This window comes from Natrix helvetica (assembly GCF_964273705.1).
Source record: "Natrix helvetica genome assembly, chromosome: 2".
NCBI lineage: Eukaryota > Metazoa > Chordata > Lepidosauria > Squamata > Natricidae > Natrix > Natrix helvetica.
The window spans coordinates 133,318,607-133,342,429 of NC_138552.1; the positions used below are offsets into that span (position 1 = coordinate 133,318,607).

The window sequence follows — 23,823 nt, forward strand, 5'->3', positions numbered from 1 at the left end:
GTATAATTTCAGTACAATTTCATTCTCAAAAGAAGAGCTGAAGGTGTATGACTTTCTAAATCACTGAATACATTATTATATTCTCCTTTAAGGTTTAAAGCAGATGTAAGTACATTTCAGAATGTGCCTTGGTGGTGAAAGGCTGTTCTTACTTGATTAGGAACTATGTGGAAAGTCCATGTCTGTATCTTCCAGTCCTTAATCTATACTGTTAGAGCTGGTTCATCCTCACCCAGTCTGTATCCAAACCAGGTGAAGACAGAAGATAATGGGTGGCAACAGCAGATGATGTAGTTTAATCACATGCATTGATGTTTTGGCACCAAGAAATATGGTGGTATCTTGCTTCAGGAGACAATGAGGAATGGATTCAAGTATATCATCTATTGGTAATCAACATGGTTGTATAGACTATTTTTAAAGTCTTAGCCAACTGGCTAATACTGAAATAAATTATGTGTCTGATTGTAATAGACCACAACCTCTTCCATTGGCCATACTGGCTGTAGTCACAAACATAGAAGACATTAATTTGGGAAAGACTGTAAAGGTTCCCCTTGCACAGATGTGCTAGTCATTCCCAACTCTAGGGGGAAGTGCTCATCTCTGTTACAAAGAGCCAGCGCTATCTGAGGACGTCTCCGTGGTCATCTGGCCGGCATGACTAAATGCCGAAGGCGCACGGAACGCTGTTACCTTCCCACCAAAGGTGGTTTCTAATTTTTCTACTTGCATTTTTTTCACATGCTTTCAAACTGCTAGGTTGGCAGAAGCTGGGACAAGCAGCGGGAGCTCAACCCATTATGTGACGCTAGGGATTCAAACCGCCGAACTGCCAATCTTTCTGATCCACAAGCGAAGCGTCTTAGCCACCGAGCCACCGCGCCCCTTTGGGAAAGACTGTAGTAGCAGACAATATGAAGAGACCATGAAGCACCATTAGCAACACCAATGAACCTATCACAAGTTATAAATAGCTTATCATGCTATTAAAATAATAACATATTAAAATGAAGAGTTTTAGTGGTGTGGCATATTAGCCCTGTAAAAATAAATACACAGCGCGAGCACACACACACACAGTGAATGGAATAATAATCAGTTACTGAGTTGGCCACTAAATACAGTTATCTGGAGTGAAGGCTGGCATATAACACATTGGAGATGATTAACACAAATAGATTTGATTTATAAACCAACCACTTTCAAGCTTGATAGCATTCATAGTCTTTATACATTTGGATATTTTCAATATTAATTTTATAAATACTGAATCATAGTAATGCAGAATAGTAACACACAATAACTTGCACTATTAATGCATGCACACACAGAGAGAGAAATAGCTGGAAGATGGACGAAGGTGTCTTTGTAATAGCCTGAGAAATGTGCCTTGGAAGGACTTCCCAACTGCTCATGCTTCTCAGATTCAGACATCAGAATATTCACCTAATTCAAAGATGAGCATCTTTGGCTGCTTTTGCACAACTGCACAGATGAGTTTGGTTATTGCTGGGCCACAGATTTCCAAAACAGACACAAAAGTATAACCCTAATTTGCATCATTATTCTGACTGCAAATAATAAAAAAAAGCCATCGCATAGTGAGCTGGATTTGTGGCACTCATATCTGACAGCTTAGAACAATTGATAAGTAAATGAAGCATTTTGCAGGCCAATCTATCGCAGCTGGAATCATCAAAACAAACAAACATGGACCCTCTGACTCGGTAAACAACAATAAAAAGCCTTTGTCATTTGATGGCTCATTGAGGACCGACTGAATATTTCATAGAGGGACTGAAGAGGATCTGGCAGCTCATCACTTTATGCCTTGCCCTTGAAAGGAAGGCAGCAATTATGCACACAGTTGGCATGCAGAAATCTGACTGATTTCTCTCATTCCATTCCATGATGGAATTTACATATGATTTACATACATTATAGAATTAATCTTATTTTCATGCCATATGGTTGCTAATAGAACCTGACTCCTTTTAAGGGGGAAAGGTTTAGCCCAAGAAAAGTATAAAGAGAGATGCAAAATGTATCTCCCTGTTGAGTTGCACTTAAACTTGTCTACCACAAATGTAATGGTCATCATTGATGCCCGATGATACTTATGTAGAGAGCAATCTCTAATATAGATAATGCATCAAGGGATGATATTTCAGGAGGATTTTCTGGAATCAGGAGCAAAGTTCTAAAAAAAATCGAAGCAGTCTTCATCAATGTTTACACTGAACAAGAAACACTACATAGCACTATTTCTTGTGGAAATTGTTAGAGCAAAACAGTGGAGCATTGTTACCCAGACCTGAGATGTTTAAACCTTATAGGTCCCATCGTAAATATATACTACACTTTTACAGTATCATAGATGGTATAAAATCATACATGACTTTGGATATTGCATTTAGCACCCAGGAACCCTGGTGGCACATGGTTAGAATGCAGTATTGCTGGCTGACTCTGTCCACAGCTGGGAGTTCAATCCTGATGGGGCTCAAGGTTCATTCATCCTTCCATCCTCCCAAGGTCAGTAAAATGAGGACCCAGATTGTTGGGGGCAATATACTGATTCTGTAAATCACTTAGAGGATGTTGTAAAGCACTATGGAGCGGAATACAGGTTTAAGTGCTATTGCTATTGTTATATAATGAGAAATTAATCCATCCCTCACCCATAGATTGGTATTTTTATATTATCAATCAGATATTTCCTTCTAAATGAACAAGCTTCCCATAGGGGGGACGACTTGAAAACATTGAAGTAAATGTCTAATTATGGTGTGTGTGAATCACACACACACTTGAATGCTTTGAGGTTTTCTTCACACTAAGCCTAAAACTGAAAGAGCCTCACTGATTGATTGATTTAGATGAAAGTCTATTTCAATTAATTTGGATTTTGTGTAATTTTACTGCTATTTTGTACAGTATGGAGAGACATGATGGCATGTACATCTGAATTCAGTACACTGTAAGATAGTAGTGTGGATGACTAGGCAAAATGCAGCTAGACTTTTCTTCCTTACTGTGAATAGCTATGGCACTTAGACTTATACACCGATTTACAGCCCTCTCTAAGAGGTTTATAGAGTCCACCGACAATCTGGGTCCTCATTTTACTGACCTCTGAAGGATGGAAGGCTGACTCAACCTTGAGCTTGGTGAGATTCGATCTGCCAAACTCCTGGCAGCTGGTGACCAGCAGAAGTAGCCTGCAGTACTGCACTCTATCCACTGCGCCACCATGGCTCTTATAAGGATCTCCTTAAAGTTTTGACAACTTTGGCTTCAACTTAAGGAAGTAAGGTATCAAAAGGCATCAGTGGATCCTCTTTGTAACTGAGATCCTGATAAAGGGATTTTTTCTCCTAGCTCTTTCCGGATCAAAGGGGAAGAGTCAATGTCTGTAGTGCTATTGCTCATAAAAGGAATTAACTCCATTTCCTCCCTTTACTGATCTCTCATTTTTAGATGATAATGAAAATTGCTGTAATATGCCACAAAAATGGAAGAAATGGGTCCCCCTCCCCTATTCTCCAGAAAGATTGAGGGTAAACAATATTGTTGTGTTGATGACATGATTTGTCCTTGGTGACTCCTTGGAAGTATCTCTTTTCATATTAGGGACTGTAAGAGGAAGAGGGAAAGTCTCTCAAAAGCCATTTTGCTTTATTATCTAATCCATTTAAGAATCCAGAAGGTTTCCAGGAAAGATTAAAGAACTGACAGAGAAATGGAGTGAGGTTTGGAGGGGGGGGAAGGAACCCTTCAAAAAATCCCCCCATCATTTAAAGGAGCTTTAAATTGAAATTTTCCTACTAATAACCAGCTATGTCATGAGCCATCCATATCAGAGACAAAGAGAGACTCAAATGTTTTTTTAGTCATAGCCATCAGATTAGCCCCAGGGATCATATGGGATACTTTTTAAAGAGCATGTCAAATAAAAAGAAGAGAAAAGAAAGAATCATAAGCACAAGTCCAAAAGTGATTGGAGATAAAGTCATGTGACTTAAAAGCTATCTCCATCTTCGCCTTCTCGCTGAATGCTACCTAGATAAAAATATAATTGGGACAGATTGCCACCAAAGAGGATGTTGCTTCCAGCTGGAGGGAGCTAATGAATATTTTTTTAAAAAATGTGTTGAATTCTCTCAAATTGTATCTGCAGGTCCTTTTTTTTTCTTTTAACAACTGAGTGGATCAGAAATCACAGAGCTGTCAGAAAACATTGAGAAGTATTGAGCACAACCGGTGTCATAGATAAGCAAGAAGAGAGAAAATAACACGAAACTATCAATTAAACATAACAGTTAGAGTATCCAATTTCCTTCAGTGGAATAGATTTTTCACACAGATTTCTCTCACAGATTTTGCCCTTGGATATTTATAATGGATAATTTTACACTTTCTTGTTGTAACTGTATGGATTCATTCCTACAACTATATGCACCCTTTGCACACTGTAATACTTTCCTTTGGTTTAGCAATTTAATTCGTTGGCATATTCTTGAAAATGTGAACCAGACAAGTGCATTGGCAAGTATGACAAGCAGCAGAAGTACCCTGTTATTTCAGCTCTGCGGAAAGCAAAACAAGTCAATGTTTTCGTGACTGATGTGAAGTACCTAGTTTTGGATGTTCATTGGGTTATTAAAATATCTATTAGCTGCTTGAAATAGCCTGCTAGGCAAAGGTAGGAAAAGGACTGGCCCAGTTTTCCTTCAGAGCTCCTACCTTAAATCCCCTTCCAAATGCAGGGTTAAGTCAATGTCTGTGGAGATTCTCAGTCATCCAGGTCATGGTTGTCCCAAAGGTGCTTTTTCAAGAGGCAACTAAACTTTCTGGTTTTTATTTGAAGAAGTTTCACTTCTCATCCAGGAAGCTTCTTCAGCTCAGCTTCAGGAGAGCTGAAGAAGCTTCTTGGATGAGAAGTGAAACGTCTTCAAAGAAAAACCAGAAAGTCCAGTTGCCTCTTGAAAAGACACCTTTGGGGCAGGATTGAGTAGTAAGAAGCGTAGGAGGAACTTCACATTAAGAAGGCTAGAAGTCTCCCAACCTGCTACTCTAAAGGAAGGACGACAAGATGTTCTTCCTCTTGCTACTGAAATGTATCTGGATTTGATTAACTGGAGGAACCACTATTGAGCATGTAATTAATTCATTAATTAGTTCATGAACTGTGGCAGCACAGTGGTTAGAATGTAGTATTGCAGGCTGACTGTGTCCACTGCCAGGAGTTCAACTCTTACCGGCTCAAGGTTGACTCAGCCTTCCATCCTTCCAAGGTCGGTAAAATGAGAACCCAGATTGTTGAGGGCAATAGGCTGACTCTGTAAACTGGAAAGCACAGCAAATTGGTATATAAGTTTAATGCTATTATTATTGCCATTTATTCATTCATTCATTCAAACCTGTTGTTTAATTCCACTTTCAGTCAAGTCTTTTCCTTGCCATAGTTGTTTTGAGTTAAGGAGATGCAGGGTGGTATTTAATGTATAGAGTGAGGCACAGAGCAGTTAATGGATATATCATCTCTATTTATCTTACAGGAGGTTTTTGCAGCTCAGGCTATTTTACTGAGGATGTTTCCTTTTGTTTTGGGCTTTTGTGCATTTGGGCTTATTTTCTATAAATGTTATGATACTTCAGGCTGCATGTTAAGGACAAGATTGTGATAAGACTGCTAGCCAGAAAATGGAGCAATGGTCATCATTTATACTAAAGAAACAGCTAGCTTGTCTCTTGAAACAATAAGAAACATTTCTTGATAATAACACCACCTAAGGCGAACAATTACATTTTTCAATTGTGTTATTAGATAGTTTTCCTGGAATCAAAAATTGTTACAAAGTTTCTGGTACTCTATAGATAATTGGTATTATTGAGAGAAGAAAAGAAAAAAATACAATATAGAATTCCAGACGCATCATAGGAGAAATAAAGAACTTTAATTTAGTGGTATTTATTGCAGAAAAAAAAAGGTTTGCAAGAGGATTCAATATTAGGCAAAATTATTTATGAAAACTGTATCTTTTATTATTGTAAATGTGAACTGCCCAGATCCCAAATGATTATCGTGGATGCAAATTTGATTGATGAATGGAAAGATGGATAGTTAGAAAGATGAATAGACAGATGACTCAGAGCTGTCTTTCTGCTAAGTTTATTTTGCTGGAACTTTGCATTTGCACTCTGATTGGTTATTATGGGATAAAAAAGTATTATTCAATATTACTTGTAGCCTGTAGTCATCCCAGATCATGAGCCCCAGATCTTCATTTTATAATCTTCTTTTTCATATGAATAAAGCTACTGAATGTCACATGTAAAGACCCAAAGGTGCTTTTTTTCCAAAGGCAACTGAACTTGTGTTTTTTTTTCTTTGACAAAGTTTCACTTCTCATTCAGGGAGCTTCACTAGTTCTAATTGAGTAGTGAGGAATGGAAGGATTTGTATTCTTAGCAGTCATCTGACCATTAGCACTCTGAAGGTCAGTTGTTAGTTCTCTGAGAGTCATTGAGGCCACTTGGGGCTTTATCTGTATCCTTGGGGTCACCTGAATCAGAGTGTAAACAGGTGTGAAACCTTCTTGGGACTGCTGAAAGGACTGCATTGTAAGGACCAAAAAAAATAATTTTACTGGGCACATTTATTGTATTCTTATTCATGTATTACATTTATTGTAATCACCAGACTCTTGGGGATCCTGTGTTAAAGCAAAACAATTAATAAGCCATTAGAATAGAATGGAAGGTACTAAAAATAGATACCCTTCTTTTAAAAGCTACCTCTATTGTCTAGTTTGTGTATCAAGTGCGTAGTTATTTGGGGAAATGCTGAATGAAAGACCATTGACCTCAGGGATAATTCTATGCACTTTGGCAATAGTACACAGCAGGACTCAAAATGCTTCATTTTAATTTCATGAAAACATGAAAAAGACAGAAAAAAACCCCCAAATGGTTAACAAATCATAAAATGAAATAAACTTGCTTCTGAACTGCCAAAAGTAAAGTAAAATAATAGAATAGAGTAAAACAATAAAATAAAATCTACCAAGCCACTTCTAACATCTTTTGCTGATGGACTATTGGAATTCTACATAAGATTTTTAATTGCATGGAATGCCTATGTGATACTCCCAGGTAAGCAGGATCTAGTTCCAAGAATCCAATTCTATGCAGGAAAGAACACCATTTGTCTTATTTTGCATGGTTCAGACTGAAGCTCCACCTTTCTAGGTTCTGTTGTCAAAATCAATTCATACCTTCATTCATTGTGCTTGGGGAATGAATGGATGCAGTTTTCATGTCAGACATCCATAATAGCTGCTCCCATTATTTTCCTTTTCCATTGAAATAAGACTAATGTAAGCCTAATTCTAAGACCTGGATCACAGGTGGATTACACTGGAGTAGACCTATGAAAAGAAAAAAGGTGTTTTACAGGTGAATGGCTTTTTAGAATTACAATTACACTCCAAGAGACACAATAAGAGCCCATTGTGAGACAGAAAGATAAGCAAAGGGCAAGGTGAGCCTCGGGGGTGAGTTTCTGCCATTTCTAACCTCTTCTATAGAAGAGGTTCCACAAATCTACTGTGCCTTTTAGAACCGGTTCCAGCTCCCTCTCCCCACCCGTCCGCACCACGCTTGCCCCACCGGCCGCTCACTGATTGACTGGCTCACCAATCACCCCGCCCACCTCTAAGAGTCCTATCTAAACCTTAAAGTCTTAAAGCTGTCAAGTTTGAACACCCCTGGGGTTTTTTTTCTAAAGGGTTAGGGGCGCAAGGGTCTTGTAACTTGACAGCTTTAAGACTTGCACACTTCAATGTCAGAGTTCCTTGAGCCAACATGACTGGAGGAAGAATTCTGGGAGTTAAAGTTCACAAGTCTTAAAGCTGCCAAGTTTGAACACCCCTGGTTTTTTTTCTAAAGGGTTAGGGCCGCAAGGGTCTTGTAACTTGACAGGTTTAAGACTTGCATGCATCAAATGCCAGACTTTCTGAGCCAAAATTTTGGTTGCTAAGCAAGAGCATTGTTAAGGGAGTATCACCACATTTTACAAGTTGGCCACACCCACCCAGTCACAATACTGCCAAGCCACTCCCACTCGGTCACATGGCTGGCAAGTCACTCCCACCTGGTCACATGGCCGGCAAGTCACTCCCACAAAGCAGGCCACACCTACAGAAGAGGTTGTAAAAATTTTTGAAACCCACCACTGGTGAGCCTCCACATAAAAGAAGAATTTGCAGTAACAGGCTGACAAGCATCTGCAAAGAAAGAATGAACTTAGATTGGTAGGTCTTTTTCAAGGAATCCTCTCCTATATTACATTTCTTATTTGTACATTATTTCAATGTAGCAAAGAGAGACAGTGGTAAAATGGTAGAAGGTTTTCTTTACGTTTTTAATGTATTTTTTTGAAAGATTTTTTGACTTGTCCCTGCACCACATCATGGTTAATTTAACATAAATTGGGAGTTTACTGGCAAACAGTAAAATTTAAGGAAAACTTACATGCAAGATTTGAATGTGGGGGAGGGGGAAGAATTTGGAGAACCTGCTGAATGGTTGCCAAACAAAAGAAAGCAGCTTTGGAGGGAAGTCGGGTTGCTTTGTTAAAGAGGGAGGTTGTTTTGTTGATGCCTTCATCAGTTTTCTCCTCCTTTCTTGCTGGCTTTGGCACAACATTTGGGGCTGTCCTTCAACATTAATATCACCTCCTCACTGCTAGATCCCACCTTTTTACACTTTGCTAATCTCCTGGTCCTAGTGAAATATTAGATATCAATATGAAGAGGGATATTTGAAGGATTTGCATTGCTCTGCAAAGATTGGTTAGGCTGAACTTCACCCCAGGGTGGAGTAATATTTTTAGACTTATAGATATATTAATAAATGCCTTCATCTAAAATATATATTAATACATATCTAGGAAAGTCATCCCTTACCTTATCTAATATAAGTAGTTCATAAGCACAGATAAACGTAGGAACTCAATATTAACTTCTAGCTGGGAGATCTTGCTGGTTAGGCTGAACTAATCTGATTATGCTAGGTTTTTATAGAAATTCAAGGAACAGAAAACTAGATTTTAGGATTTTGCTTGGCAGTTATTATGATTCAAAATAGATCATACTTCAGCCACAGACTTTTGCTGAGATAGTTGACCAGACCAGACAGATAACAATAGTTGCAGACTCTAGGAACAGTTAAAAAAACATAGACGTTGCTTAAATGGCAGATGAAAGAGGGATCTTCATGAAGGCTGAGTGATATTAAACCCAGTGGACCATAACAAAATAGCATATGGTTCCATGGGTGCAAATATGGTGAGGTTCACCGCCTCCAAGGCCATTCAGCCTCGCATAGAGATAATATCACATAATGTAAAATAAATGTTGCACATCACAAAAACACCTCTTGTTTGAGGGGACAAGAATGCTTTGCATGACTTCAAGAGTTTAGAGGCTTTCTTTATTTTTTGAAAGGAACTTCTTTGGATTTGATGGAAAACTTTGATTCTAAAATACGAGCTTGATTGTTGATACTCTTAAGCATCTAGACCATATGGCTGCTGTCATTATGTTTCACAAATCATATGACTCATAACCCTCCCTATCTATTCCATTTCACTTCCTCCCCTCCCAGCATATGTCCTGGTGCCCTTTCTACAGATGTTAGATCCATCACAAGATCTCCAAATTCTGTGGACCGACATCTGTGGGATACTGTTGTTTTCTGAGGCTATGAAAAACAACCTCTTTAATTTTATTTGGGTGAATCTGCAGCCATTTTTGGGGGGTTACAAAGATAAATGACTGTAGGGACTGTATGAGGCTTACAAGAAACCTACTTCAGAAGAGAGGGATAGGAGAGAGGGTGTGGGGGGGGGGAAGAAGAGGTGAGAAAGAAGAAGTGGAAAACGGAGAGAGGAGAAGGAGAGAGAAAAGGGAAGTAGAGAAGAGAAGGACAACAGAGGGAAGAAAGGAGGTAGGGAGGAGGAGGAGGAGAGAGTGAGAAGAAAGTGATGGATAGGGTACAAATATGGTGTATGGAGAGCAGAAGAGCCAATAATCATTTTTGGGAGTTGATGGTAAGACAAATTGATGTAAACATTTTACAATATAATATGATGTTGGTTATGTAATAGTATACATGTGTTTATTTGTTATGAAAATGAAAACATAAAAAAAACTTCATATAAAAAAAGAAACCTACTTCAGTCCAGTTGCTAAAGGAGACATACCAGTTTGTTTCAGTCTAAAACATCCAGATGGAATGTCTTTAGACACCACCATCAAAATGAATCAAAGTCATGATGACCTGAGATAAAGAAAACTATTGGCATAGCCACATAGAGGGTGTCATTTGCTCTTGTTTTTGCACAAAATTCTAAAACGTCTTTTTCTATGTATCTTACTAATTGATAGCTTACACAGTACAGATGTCTTAAGAGTGAATTTTCTGGAAACACCATATTTGCCATAATTGTGACACATATTGCCTGAAAAGTGTTGGTACAAGACTATGTGCATGATTAGCTGCTTTATACTGAGTCAATGTAGAGAGTGAAAAAGATGGCCTTGATGGAGAGAGGGGAGATCTGTTACCAAAGGAAAAAGAGGGGAAACATTGCTTAATCTAAAGATTGATGTCAGCCCTAAAATGGAGATAAGACCAAGAAATCAAGTCCATAGTAAGACCAAAACTACTTTAAATAATTTTGATCATGTACTACCTTCTCCCTGCCCTTTCTATTATATGAATTAGGGAGGCGTCTGAGACATTTTTGCACTCCGCTTTCATTTGTTGGGCTTAACCAATGTTTTATTTCTATTGCTGTTCTGAGGGATTTCTCCTCTCTTTCTCAAGGCCATTTTCTTTACTCTCTACATTCAGACCCTAAGATTATTTCACAAAATTTTGTCTAGATTCGTTGGTCTCAGTCTTAATATTAAAACATGGTTTATTTTCAAAAACCATAGCTCACGGGTGTCAAACTCATGGCGTCACAATGCTGTCACGTGATGTTTGCCACATTTTCCCCCTTTGCGGAGCTGGGGTGGGGGTGGACTGTGTGTGACACATCTGGCTGCCAGTTTGACACCCATGCAGCTGTTGGGTATAATCCAATTAAAATCTAAAACATGATTTCTAAACCAGAGCGCCTAGATTCACACAAGTCGAAAACAAGCAAAGTATGTTATAGCTTGCTGGGATATGTAAGTCCAAGTATAGACTAGCAGCAGCTTACTCAAGTCTCCTGGAAAGTGAGATTAGTTCCTTTTATGGTGCCTTTATTCAATCAGCGATCTGACATTTACAGTTTGTCTGCTGCTTCAATAACGATTTAATTATCATATTCTATTGAACTTTATTTTTTGGGTCTTGGATTAGGAAGACACAGGTTCAAATCTAAGGTACCCCAAAGAGTTGTTGGGAGGTGGGGGATTAAGCTAATGAAATGAATTTATATTGTGCTAAGAATCTGAATCCTACATTTGAATTTTTCACCATATTTTCTTCCCCCGTTTGCTATTTTTGAGAACATATTCTTTTTTTCTAAGGATAGAAAGAGAGCTAATTGTTGTGAAAAATTGTTGGGTTTTTTTTAAAAAAAAGAACAGATAAATTTCAGGTAGTAGCATCCTTCTGACATTTTGCTCATTTCTCTTTTTTTTTTCTCCCTGCACGAAATCAGTGCCATTCAGACTCCTGAAATAAATTAGACTTGATAATTTCCTTCTAGCTTGCCATTAAAGGCACCGAGAATGCTGCAGGCTAGCAGTGGCCTTACTGCTGATGAAATGACCCTGGGTAGTTTTAATTACAGTGGGATCTGGAGGTGGGGGGAGGTTAGATCACAATACTTTTCTTTTCGGTACCATTTGTTTCAGCTTTCCTGCAAGGTTAGATAAGGAGACAATCCTTTTTCCCCTTGCAGGTTATGACTGCTGAAAATCTAGATGCTAATGACATTTCATTGATGTCAGCAAGAGGTTGTGATAGATTGGCTCTGCTTGAAAAAAAATAAAACTTTGGGATGTTCAGCTCGCTGGGTATTTTTAGGATAATTAATGTTGAAAGCATCCACATGCAGTTCGGTTCCTATTTTGTTGGCTTTAAATAAAAAAGGAATCTGCTGTCTCAGGGAATTCTAAAATCCATTATGGAGATTCCAAGTGGTTTCCCCTTATTGCTCTTGCAAGCAGCAATATAAATTGGCCAAGGCACCAAGCAAGGATTACTCATGTAGGTTATTGATGATTGGATTTCCATAGTCCAGCTTCCCTCAGTAGCTGGCACAACGTTTGGTACTGAAACTCTCAGTATTCTCAACCAGCCATGATCTTTGCAAATTCTACCACCAGTGCTAAAACATCCCAAAAGCATGAAGTAGGCAATTGCTGCCTTTTCAAAAACCGATCAGCATAAGTGGAAGATGTTAATTCAACAGTGAATTCCCTTAAACACATTTGAACAAATCTGTTACATAGGTGTTTATATGGCTTCTATTAGGAATATTACTACTGCTGCTGCTGCTGCTGCTGCTGCTGCTACAGCTACTACTACTGACTGTTAATCTGAAGAATCAAGATATTGCGCTACCACTATTCAGCCTACTAGATTACTTCCTTATTAGACCACTTGACAGGCCAATATGGTTGATCCAAGACATTTTACAGCTGAAATGCTTAAGACAGGAGGCTAAATGCAAGGATGGCTGGTGTATGGACAGAACAGATTAGATTATTTCAGTGAACATCTGGGGAGTTTCTGAGAGCTGCCAATACTGTGCTTCAGAGTCTACTTCCTGAGACAGATGCCCTGTCTAATGACAGGGTCATTAACAAATATTTGGTAGTTTTGGGGGGAAAACTACCAAATTATGCATCTTGTCTCCTCAAACATGAATAAATATGCAAGGTTTCCAGTTTTCACGAATGACACTTATGGATGATAAGACCATGAATTATGCTGAAGATTCTATGGGATGTTTATAATTTATTAGCACTAAAATAGGAATGTATGTAAGGAAGCATATAAATATGAATGTAAGAGACTAGAAATACAACACACAAACTGAGGGATGAGAATATACTGACTGGAACTGAAACAGCAGCATCTCTAGGGCCATGTAGAAATCTGATGCATATTCTTTAGATGTAAAAGTGCCATTTTTCAATAATTTTTTTTAAAAATCTAAATCATGCCTTGTCTATTCAGAGAAGAAAAAAAGACCATTTTAGAAACTTCACACCTCTCTATGCAGGATGTTCAAATACATCAGGGAACAATCTATGCATGGTGTGTGAGTGTGTGTGGATGTCTTTTGTATCTTCCCATGTAATTTCTCTTTTAGGAGATCTGTGCTTTCCCCTGTACTATATTCTTTAGACATGCTGCAAATTCTAGCTTAAATTCACATTCCTTCTTGTACCTTATGTAGATCCAGGACTGTCATTCAAGGACAGGGCACATCTGTCAAGGACGTGTCAATGGAGTATGACAAACCTTCCTGTGTTAAATGCCCACTGTGGTGCCTCATTACAGACAATACCCTAAGAGCTAAGATGAAACATGGATTTGGTGACATATTTCCATATGTACTCTTTTTCACTCTCCCTTGCATCTTTTGAAGGAAGTGGATACACTTTCCTTCTTAGATGGAGGGATGAAACTTTCATTTTTATAACAATAACATTAGCAGATGCTCTGAATATCCTCTGACCACCAGCAGGACAGTAGGTGTCCCTGAGTACTGTTGAGAGGAAACTGGGAGGAGGCAGATTTTACACAATATGACTTCTCTTCTCGAGAGCCTGGAATCCTTAATGAACTGGCATGAATTATGTATTACTCAAGGATTGTAATTAGACACCGTGTGACAAATGAAGAGCCCTCCGTTGAAGAACCTCTTGATTTTATTGGAAGTAGTTAGAAGGTAAGATTGAATGCGTTATATTTGTTATTAATCAGTCCTGCAGCGGTTTAGTTTAGCGCCATAATATTCTGTCCTTGTGTTTTGTTTGCAGATGAAATGGGATTCTCCATCCCACTCCATCTCTTGAATATGACAGCTCCCCCAACTCTGCCCACCTTTAGCAAAGCCACCAAGACTGATTCCCCCCCAAGCCGTAGGAGACAGTTGAGTGGAAGCCCTCATCCCTGCCCCATGATTATTTTGTTGTGTACTTGGTCACCAATTTACATTTTGTATTCCGTGTTTATGCTGTATATTACCCAGATTCACGGAGTTTGACCAGCCTTATACATCTTGAAAATAAATAAATAAATAAATATAGATGGGATGTTTTCAGTGGGATAGGTAATGCTAAAAGTCACATAGATGCTTACTTGCCATTGTATGGTATGACTACATTTTCCCTTGATCTTACCTTAGTTTAAACTACCTTGGTATAGCTTTTGTTTAGTCAGGTAATGCCAATGCAATCCTTCTTTTAGTTTCTCATCTGCAATGTTTGTCAAGAAACCAGGAAGAAGTTGGCAAAGATATATGGAAGCTAACTTGCCCTATTGTACATGTGGTTGCCAGCTGATGGAGCCACCGTTCAGATTCAAAAGAAAGAATAAAGGCAATTAGCAAAGCTTCAATGATTAATTTTGTATACTTGCACATCAATTGTGGAGGGTACACAGATCAGGAGAACCACATGGATTGGCCTGTCTTTTGGGTGCATTTTAAAGGCCTTCAATCTCTTCCCCATCTCTGGAATTGCTTAGATTGCTTTTGGGGAAATAAATCAGGAAAGGGCAGCAGAGTTGGCATCAGCGAGGAAAAATTACATATTTGTGGGGTAGAGTTAAGCATTTAACAAGAAGTGGATGCCTAATTAAGGAAAAGGTGGGAAATAATTATCTAATTGGAGTCAGAGGAGAGCTTGTTATCTTCTGGCTTACAAACAAAGTGAGTACATATGTCTTTATGGAGAAAACAAGGAAGAAGCTAACTTGAATAAAGAAGGTTTCATGTACAGGTCAAAAATGTCATTCATGCACAGTTCAGCTTGCATAAGCATACACTGAAATGAATAATCAGTTTATGGGGCCAGCATTCCTAGAAATTCATTGTTCCCTTGGGATCCGGAAGCACAAAAGAAAAAAACATTGCTATCCATTTCAAATATAATGATATTCTTATCATGAGGAAAACAAGAGATTTGCCACGAAATATTGCATATTTAATAATTCATTTATGGACTTTACATCCTACATTTTAAAACATTTCTTCCATTTTATTTAATTTCAAAATATTATGGGAGTTTTATATGTCTTCAAAATATTTGTGTGTGTCACTTCCGGTTCTGGCTGCAGATCGCAACGGGCATGCTTTGCTTGCCCCGCGTGCTCTTGGTGCCCCCCCCGATCGGGGGGTCACAGGGAGCCTTGTAGGGGCCCCTGCCAAGGGGGCGGCTTAGCGGGGGGGTCCCCTGTGTCAGCGGCAGCCGGGGGGGCTCCCTGCATCGCCCTAGGCACCAGGAGGCAAAAAGGGAGGCGCTTTCCTGCGCTTTCGTGTCGAGGCAGCTGGGCAAGACTGACGATTTGAAGGCTGCAGCTGCAATGCGGTGAGGTGGAAATCCCCCCCATTCCCTTTCTTGACTGAAGGAAAAAAAAAGACTTGTCAGCTTTTTAGAAAAACTTTCAACCCGTTCGTTCCTGGGAAGTGTGACTGGAGGGAGGGGGATTTCCCCCCCCTCGGATAAGCGGCTCTAAACTGCTCTCCGCCCCCAGAGGAGGAGGAGGGGGGGTGAGCTATGGAATGAAGTCACGCTCATAGCAAACAGCAGATTTTTTCTACTGCAATTGTGAAAATAAGGTGATGATCTGACTTTTTGAAAACTTTGAAAGCTTTTGGTTTGTTGCCTTCTAATCCCGGAGCTGGCAAGGCAAGATGGCACACTTCCGTTGTCTTCATGTACTTTGAAATTTGACTCCACCCACAGAAACTGCTGGCATCTTGTCTTTGTCTCCGTGACACTCAGAGATATCTCTTGATACATTTTATCCTGGACCTGGAACAATGGACTTTACTGCTTGGATTTAGACTTTAGAAAAGGTCTTTACTTGTCTGGGCTGCCTGCCTCGTGATCTCTCTCAGCTATCCACTTTTACAATTGTTTCTTCCCTGTGTTGACACAGACATTTCTGAGCTCTTCTTACTACAATGTCACCGAAAAGACCACCACCGGGGAAACCGGGTTTTGCTGGCTCTGCCCCAGCATCTTCAGTGTCCAGCCCCAGCGGACAACAGACATTAATGTCTTTGCTCCAGCCTAAGCCCCCTGAGGTGGATCTAACCCAACAGATGTTCTAACAGCTCTTAAAGGGGCAGGAGGACTTGAAAAATCAACTGAAAGAAATGAATGAACAGCTCAGAGAGAACCAAAACCGAACGGTTCAGAATTTACAGAGATTGGAACTTTTGGGGGAGGGGATGGCTGAGATGAGGAGGGAGGTGAGGGGGGTCCAGAGAGGAAATCAAGAACTTGAGAACCACCAGATAAAAATGGAATTTGAAAGGATGTCTTTTTTCCTTAGATTTCAAAATGTAATTGAGGCTGATGATGAAGACCTGAGGGACATTATGACAAAATTATTGGCTGAATACATCAAAAAAGACAGACAACAGTTGGGGTGGGATATTGACCTGGTCTATAGAGTAAATTCAGCATAAGCCAGAACACATAACGTTCCAAGGGAGGTCCACATCAAATTTCTCAGAAAGACTACAAGAGATAAGATTCTGAGTGCACAAAGAGGGCAAGTATTAAAATACAAGGATAGAGAAATAGCCATTCTGAAACAAATCCCAAAGAAAGTTAGAGATAAAAGAAAAAATTATTCACTTCTAGTGAAGAAATTATACCAGAAAGGGGTGTGGTTTCGGTGGCTTCTGCCAGAAGGTATGTTAATATTCTGGGAGGACACTAGAGTCAGAATTAACATAACTATGGAGGCTGAGGCCTTCATGGAAAAAAACCAAAGTCCTCCTGGATAAATCTGATGACACTACACGGGATATACAGGACACGGGAGGTGCTGGAGCCTTGCTGGAGGGCGGAGAAGAGGCAACATTGAGAAAACTTAGATCACAAAAATGAATTTGTGGCATAATTACAACTTTCCCTCCTGGCAAATGTATTAACTGGTTATTTTAGGGGTATTGTTTTTAACTTATTGTGTGTGTTTTAGGGGTTCAAAATCCTATATTTATATATATTGCTTTGTACAGTTCTTTTAATTCCATTTTTAACCTCCTCCATTCCAACTGTACATATTCAATTTTTATTGTATTTTGATATATTTTGCATGGACTGTACACCGCCCCGAGTCCCTTTTGGGAGAGGGGGCGGTCTAGAAGCATGAATAATAAATAAATAATAAATAAATTAGAAAATCTGTCTGATATAAAATGATTGAAATCATTTGAAGATAAAAGGTTAAAATATGCTGACAAAATATTATTAAGTAGTAACAATTTAATGTATTAATAAATGAAAGTTATGAGAATGGGGGGGGGAGGGCCATTTCCTGCATAATGTAACTGTCAAAATTTGTACCTTATCCACCATCCCTTTCCCTGTTTATTTTTTGTAAAAACCAATAAAAATTTTGTTTAAAAAAATATTTGTGTGTGTGTGTGTGTGAAAGCCAAAGGAACACAATTTGGGATAAAGCTAAATTCATAGCAACCTAGTCTTTTGTGTCTCTCAGTACCTTTACACAAGTAACATGTAAACATGGTTTTGAAGACTAGCTTATACTTTCCTGCATTTTGCTATTTGAAAAGGACAGTCAAATCACTATTCAATTTTTCCAAGACCAGCCAAAAATTATTTCGTGACCAGAAACTGGATGATTACCTTCTATAGTATTCAACTATTTAAATGATTTAAAAATGAATAGACATAAAGAATAATGAGGGAGATTCCAAGTAGTACACAGAGAGACAAAAATTTGAGTGCTACCTCCTATAAAATATTCAAAGAATGCAACTAAGAATGCAGTATTGCAGGCTAACTCTGCCGATCGCCAGCAGTTTGATCCTGACCAGCTCAAGGTTCACTCAGCCTTCCAAACTTCTAAGATTGATAAAATGAGGACCAAGATTATGGGGGGCAATATGCTGACATTGTAAACTGTTCAGTGAGTGCTGTACAGCATAATGAAGTGGTATATAAGTCTAAGTGCTATTGCTAATCAGTAGCTCTAACTAAAGCATCTCAGATTCATTGTTTTCCCAAAGTTGAGGATCAATGATGTGAGATGACTATGGCTTTGTCAAATAATCCTAGGATCTTTTGTTTGGGGCGGGGGATTTATAACATAAAAGAATATCCTTTGAATTTATTTTTTAAAAAAGTAATACCAGCTGAATATCTAAATTAAATTAAGCAGATGGCTTAATTTATAATATCAGGAGATATTTACACTGATGATTTTAATGCCTCTTTAAACATGTTCCTTGAGATTTTTGACCAATTGTTACAGCAGCAACTCCTCTCCCGTCTATTACTACTTATATCTAAACAGTTCAAAACAAATCAGAACATGAAGAACGATTGTGGGAAATGGCTGTGACAAATAGGATTAGAGGAAACATGATGACAGTGTTCCAATATTTGAAGGGTTGCCACAAAGAAGAAAGGGTCAACCTATTCTCCAAAGTACACGAAAGCAGGACAAGAAGCAATGGATGGAAACTAACCAAGGAGAGAAGCAACCTAGAATTAAGGAGAAATTTCCTGACAGTCAGAATAGTTAATCAGTGGAACGACTTGCCTCCAGAAGTTGTAGATATTCCATCACTGGAGGCTTTTAAGAACAGACTGGACAGCCACTACTGGGCTGTGGCCTGTTTGGAACTGGGCCACGTGAGCAGCTCAACTTGTACAACCCTACAACTCACACAGTTTGGTTTCCCTCCCCCCCCTGGCCGCCAAGCTGCAAAGGTTGGCGACTGTTGGAATAGGATCTCCTGTTCGAGCAGTGGGTTCGACTAGAAGATCTCCAAGGTCCCTTCCAATGCTGTCATTCTGATACAAGCCGAGTTGTGCAATGTTTTTTTTTCTGTTTACACATTTTAGAAAAACAGACTTGGATTGTAACAACTGCAGCCTTCTAATATTTTTTTCTTATGTGGCAGTTTCTGTGTGTTCATGAAATGGAATTTCTGCTGATATTTCTTCTCTCTTCATTGCAAATCCATTTTAGCATAATGCCTGTTACCCAGAGTGAAAGCTGATGCTTCCATACCAACCCATTTTTGGGGGGTTCTTTTCAAGCTATGTTTGGGATTATGCTGGAACTAAATCTAGCACATCCATCCTTCGGCTCATTCTGTCATGAAGGACAGAAAGGGGGAGTAGTGAACTCCCTCCCATATTTGGGCATATCAGGGGTTGTAACACAAATACATACCTATTTCCCTGGCTCAGCTGATAAGGAGGAGAGCCTGTGGCTTAGTGGCTAAGACATCTGCCTAATATGTAATACAGCCCAGGTTCAAATCCCAGTAAGGGGATGGCTAGCTGATGAGAGCTAAATAGCTTGAAATAGATCTATACTAGTCTCCCTTTATTTATTTATCAGCACAAATACAACACAAACATAGCAAAGGCAATATTAAAAATAAAAATATGGTTTTCTGCCTGGATGGTCTTCTGTAATGAGCCGAAGGACAGAAAGGGGGAGTAGTGAGCTCCCTCCCATATTTGGGCATACCAGGGGTTGTAACTAACACACACACACACACACACACACACACACACACACACACCTATATCTATCTATCTATCTATCTATCTATCTATCTATCTATCTATCTATCTATCTATCTATCATCTATCTATCTATCTATATGTAAATCATTTGTAAATCATACTTAGACTTGGTTTGCTTTAGTTTTTATGAATAAGAATACAGCAGAATAGATATCACTAAATATCCTGCACACTAATAAGATTTATTTATTTATTTATTTATTTATTTCTTAGCGCTTATAGACCGCCCCCTCTCCCGAAAGGGACTCTGGGCGGTGTACAGTCCATCTCAGAAATACATCATGAATAACTATAAAATTTAGACAATTAAAATTATTAAGTAGATAGATAAATAAATAAGAGGAGGATAAAAGATATACAGAACTGTACTGCTAAGTAAATAATTTAAAATGTAAAAATTTAAAACCCCAACAGATATCCTATAAAATTAAATTTAAAAGAACAATCCCCCTAAAAAACCAGTAAGAAATATGTATGCCAGGAGGTAGACCTTATCATTATGCCAGGCCAGCCAGTCGGAACAGGTGTGTCTTCAATTTCTGTCGGAAGGAGCGGAAGTCGGTGGTGGTTCTAATGTCGGGGTGGAGGTCATTCCAGAGGGTTGGGCCCATCACAGAGAAGGCCCTACTCCTTGGTGTCGCCCGTTGGCATTGCCTAGTGGACGGCACCAGGAGCAGCCCCTCCCTGTGAGAGCGAATTGGCCGCAGGGATGTGTGTGGGAGGATGCGATCCCGCAGGTAGCTAGGCCCTGTGCCATGGAGCGCTTTAAAGATGGTGGTCAGAACCTTGAAATGCACCCGAAAAACCACAGGCAGCCAGTGCAGCTCACGCCGGAGCGGTGTTACGTGGGAGTACCTGGTACTCCCCATGACTGCCCGCGCGGCTGCGTTCTGGACTAGCTGCAGTCTTCGGGCGCGTCCCAAGGGAAGCCCCATGTAGAGAGCATTACAGTAGTCCAGGCGAGACGTCACCAGTGCATGAGTGACCGTGCGTAGGGCATCCCGGTCCAGAAGGGGGTGCAATTGGCACACCAGGCGAACCTGGTGGAACGCCCCCCTTGCCACGGCTGCCACATGGTCGTCCATTGACAGCCGGGCATCTAGGAGGACGCCCAAATTGCGCGCCCATTCCACAGGGGGCAATTGTTCGCTGTAGTTTCTATTGCAAATAATCAAAATCCACAGAAGGCAAAGCACATAGCAATATATTACATGTGTAAGGTACATTGTGAAAAGCAAACACAGATTTGGAGAATTACAAACATTTAACCACTTTTGATATTTTGGCATGTAGTGCTGATAATATGCATTTTAGCAGTTTATAATAACAGCAATAAACCAGTGTTAATAATCTGAATGCAAAGAACTATTCTCATATAATCATTACTTTGAACAACCCACCAGGTTTCTGAAAGGCTAAATATTTGTTTTAAGGAATCAGGAAGGTACTGGGCTAGAAACCATGAGAATGCAAGTTCTAGTCCTGCTTTAGGCATGAAAGCCAACTGACTGACTTTGGGCCAGTCAATTATATCTCAGCCCAACTCATTTCACATGTTTGTTGTTGGTGGGAAAATAGGCTGATGAAGGAGTATTAGATATGTTCACCCCCTTGAATTATTTATTAACAACTAGCCGATAGTCTAGCATTGCCCAGGTATTTATTTATAGGGGGAAAGTGTCCGGACCAAACATAATTTCTAATGTTGGATTTTCCCCAACATTATAATAAAGGAGGGATGAAACTCTAATAAATGAATTAAAATAAACATGTAAAGTGAATCAAAAATTGAAATGTTTAGAATATTTATAAAAATGGTGAAAAGAAGAAACAGCAGCATTCTATTTCTGAGTCTGGACATCAACCTGGACATACCAGAAAGCTCTTTTTTTATATAGCTTCAAAGCTCTGCATGGGTCTTCAAAAAGTGCTTCTGGAAACTTCCCTGCCTCATTATTTTTCAAATGTTTTACATATCCGTTTAATTTTTTTTGTAAAAAATGGGATGCTTGGATGTTTCAAAGCAAATCGCTACCCTCCGGCATGATCTATCTTCCAAGAATCACTGTGAATCCCTCAAAGACCCACTAAGCCTCTTTCCAAACCTGGAAACATCTGAGCAGGGCCTGAAATTGCCTGATGATATTAGATACTCCCACAGCAGTGAGAAGTCCCAGGTGCAACTGAGCAGAGCTTAGTTTAGATTGAAGAATATAAGGGTTTTTTTTCCCATAAGAAGAGAGTATCTATACCTTATCATTAAACTGCAGAGTTCTTGCATTCTTTCAGCATAATTGTTTTCATGCAGGAATTTCATTATCCAACGAGGTAACACAATCAGTGCAAGTTAGTGTGAAGTCTGCTAACTGTATATATGTAACAATTCGCCTTGTCAGTTTTGGAGGGGATTTGGTTTTCTTTTTGGGGTTCCTTAACTGGAGTACAGTTAATCCTCAAATGACACCACTTGTACAGTGTTCAAAATTACAATGGCGCTGAACAAGTGGTACTTATGATGGGTCTTCAAAGTTCTGTCCATCACAGCAATCCTGCAGTTCATAGGATTGCAATTTGGGCACTTTTGAGAACCAGTTCATTTTTATGATGGGTGCAACATTCTGTGATCACATGATTGCTATTGGTCAGCTTCCCCATCAGATTCCCACAAGTGATTCCAGGGATCGCATATTCCATAGCATGAGTGTCAAACTTGCCGCATCACATTGCCATTACATGACATTTCACGACATTTTTCCCAATTACGGAATTGGGGTGGACATGGTCTGCACATCCACTCATTTACCTGCACTGTGTAGCATGCATTGGCCTGCAACACCCCCTCATCCACCTAGGTCACCCACTAACTTGTCTGTGGTCCTTGCCAGTCTGCTACATTCCCTAGCACCTGGCTTCAGCCATTGCCAGCCTGCCTAGCTCAAGCCCATAGACTTCAATGGCTGGCCTGTGGCCCCTGGCTGCCATCTGTACTCCCAAATGGCACTCACAGCTTCCCCAGCCATCTGTAATACCCATGTACCTCTCATATTCTTTGCCTGGGACTCCCACCTGTCTTTCCTTGACAACCCATATAGTTCTGCGATTATGATGGCAAGCATGACTTGCCATTGCTAAGCAATGCAATGTGACATCATCATGCTTTATGAACCACGTCACTTGGCAATAGAAATTATGGTCATAATTGCCATCATAATCCAAAGAATACTTTATTATGTTCTTCCAGGCAGAAAAGGAAACATTAAAAAGGAAGCCACAAGTCAATCAAATCTGGCAGGGCAAGATATTATATATGAAATCTTTATTATAGTTGCTTCTTTACCAAATAAATATGCAGAGGGTAAGAATATAAGGCACATAAGAATGAAGGGCTCAGTGGCTAAGATGCTGAGCTTGTCGATCAGAAAGGTGGGCAGTTGGCAATTCAATTCCCTAGCGTAACATAATGGAGTGAACTCCCGTTACTTGTCCCAGCTTCTGCCAACCTAGCAGTTCGAAAGCATGTAAAAATGCAAGTAGAAAACATAGGAACCACCTTTGGTGGGAAGGTATCAGCATTCCATGCCCCTTTGGCATTTAGTCATGGGGGTCACATGTCTATAAAGACATCTTTGGGACTTCCGGTTCCGGCGGCTACGGCGACGGGCAAGGACTTTGCCCGCTCCCGCTCTTCGGTGGGCTTCCCCCGTCTTCGGGGGGGCACAGGACGCCCCGAAGAGGCGCCCTGCCGAAGGAGCGGCTCGCGGAAGGCTCTGGCACCGGCAGCGGCTGGTGGGGGCTTTTCCGCTTTGCTCCAGGCACCGGGAGCAGTTTTGGAGGACGTGCCTGCGTCTCGCCCCATGCCGATCGGAGAATGCAAAACTGAAGGAAGCAGCGGCGGTGCGGTGAGATGCTTCCTCTCTTCATCCCCTTACTTTTGAATGGATAGACTTTTCAGTAATCTTAAAAGTTAACCTTTCGGATTCACTCTTTGAGG

General features: G+C 39.9%; 1 long non-coding RNA gene across 1 annotated transcript in view; it reads left to right on the forward strand.

Annotated features, from left to right (window-relative positions):
- Positions 1-8,185: 8,185 nt before the first annotated feature.
- LOC309387267 overlaps positions 8,186-23,823 on the forward strand; it is a 57,516-nt gene continuing 41,878 nt past the window's right edge. Inside the window, exon 1 of the long non-coding RNA XR_014174571.1 lies at positions 8,186-8,321. This is a non-coding gene — a long non-coding RNA (uncharacterized lncRNA). The remainder of the gene's footprint in view (positions 8,322-23,823) is intronic.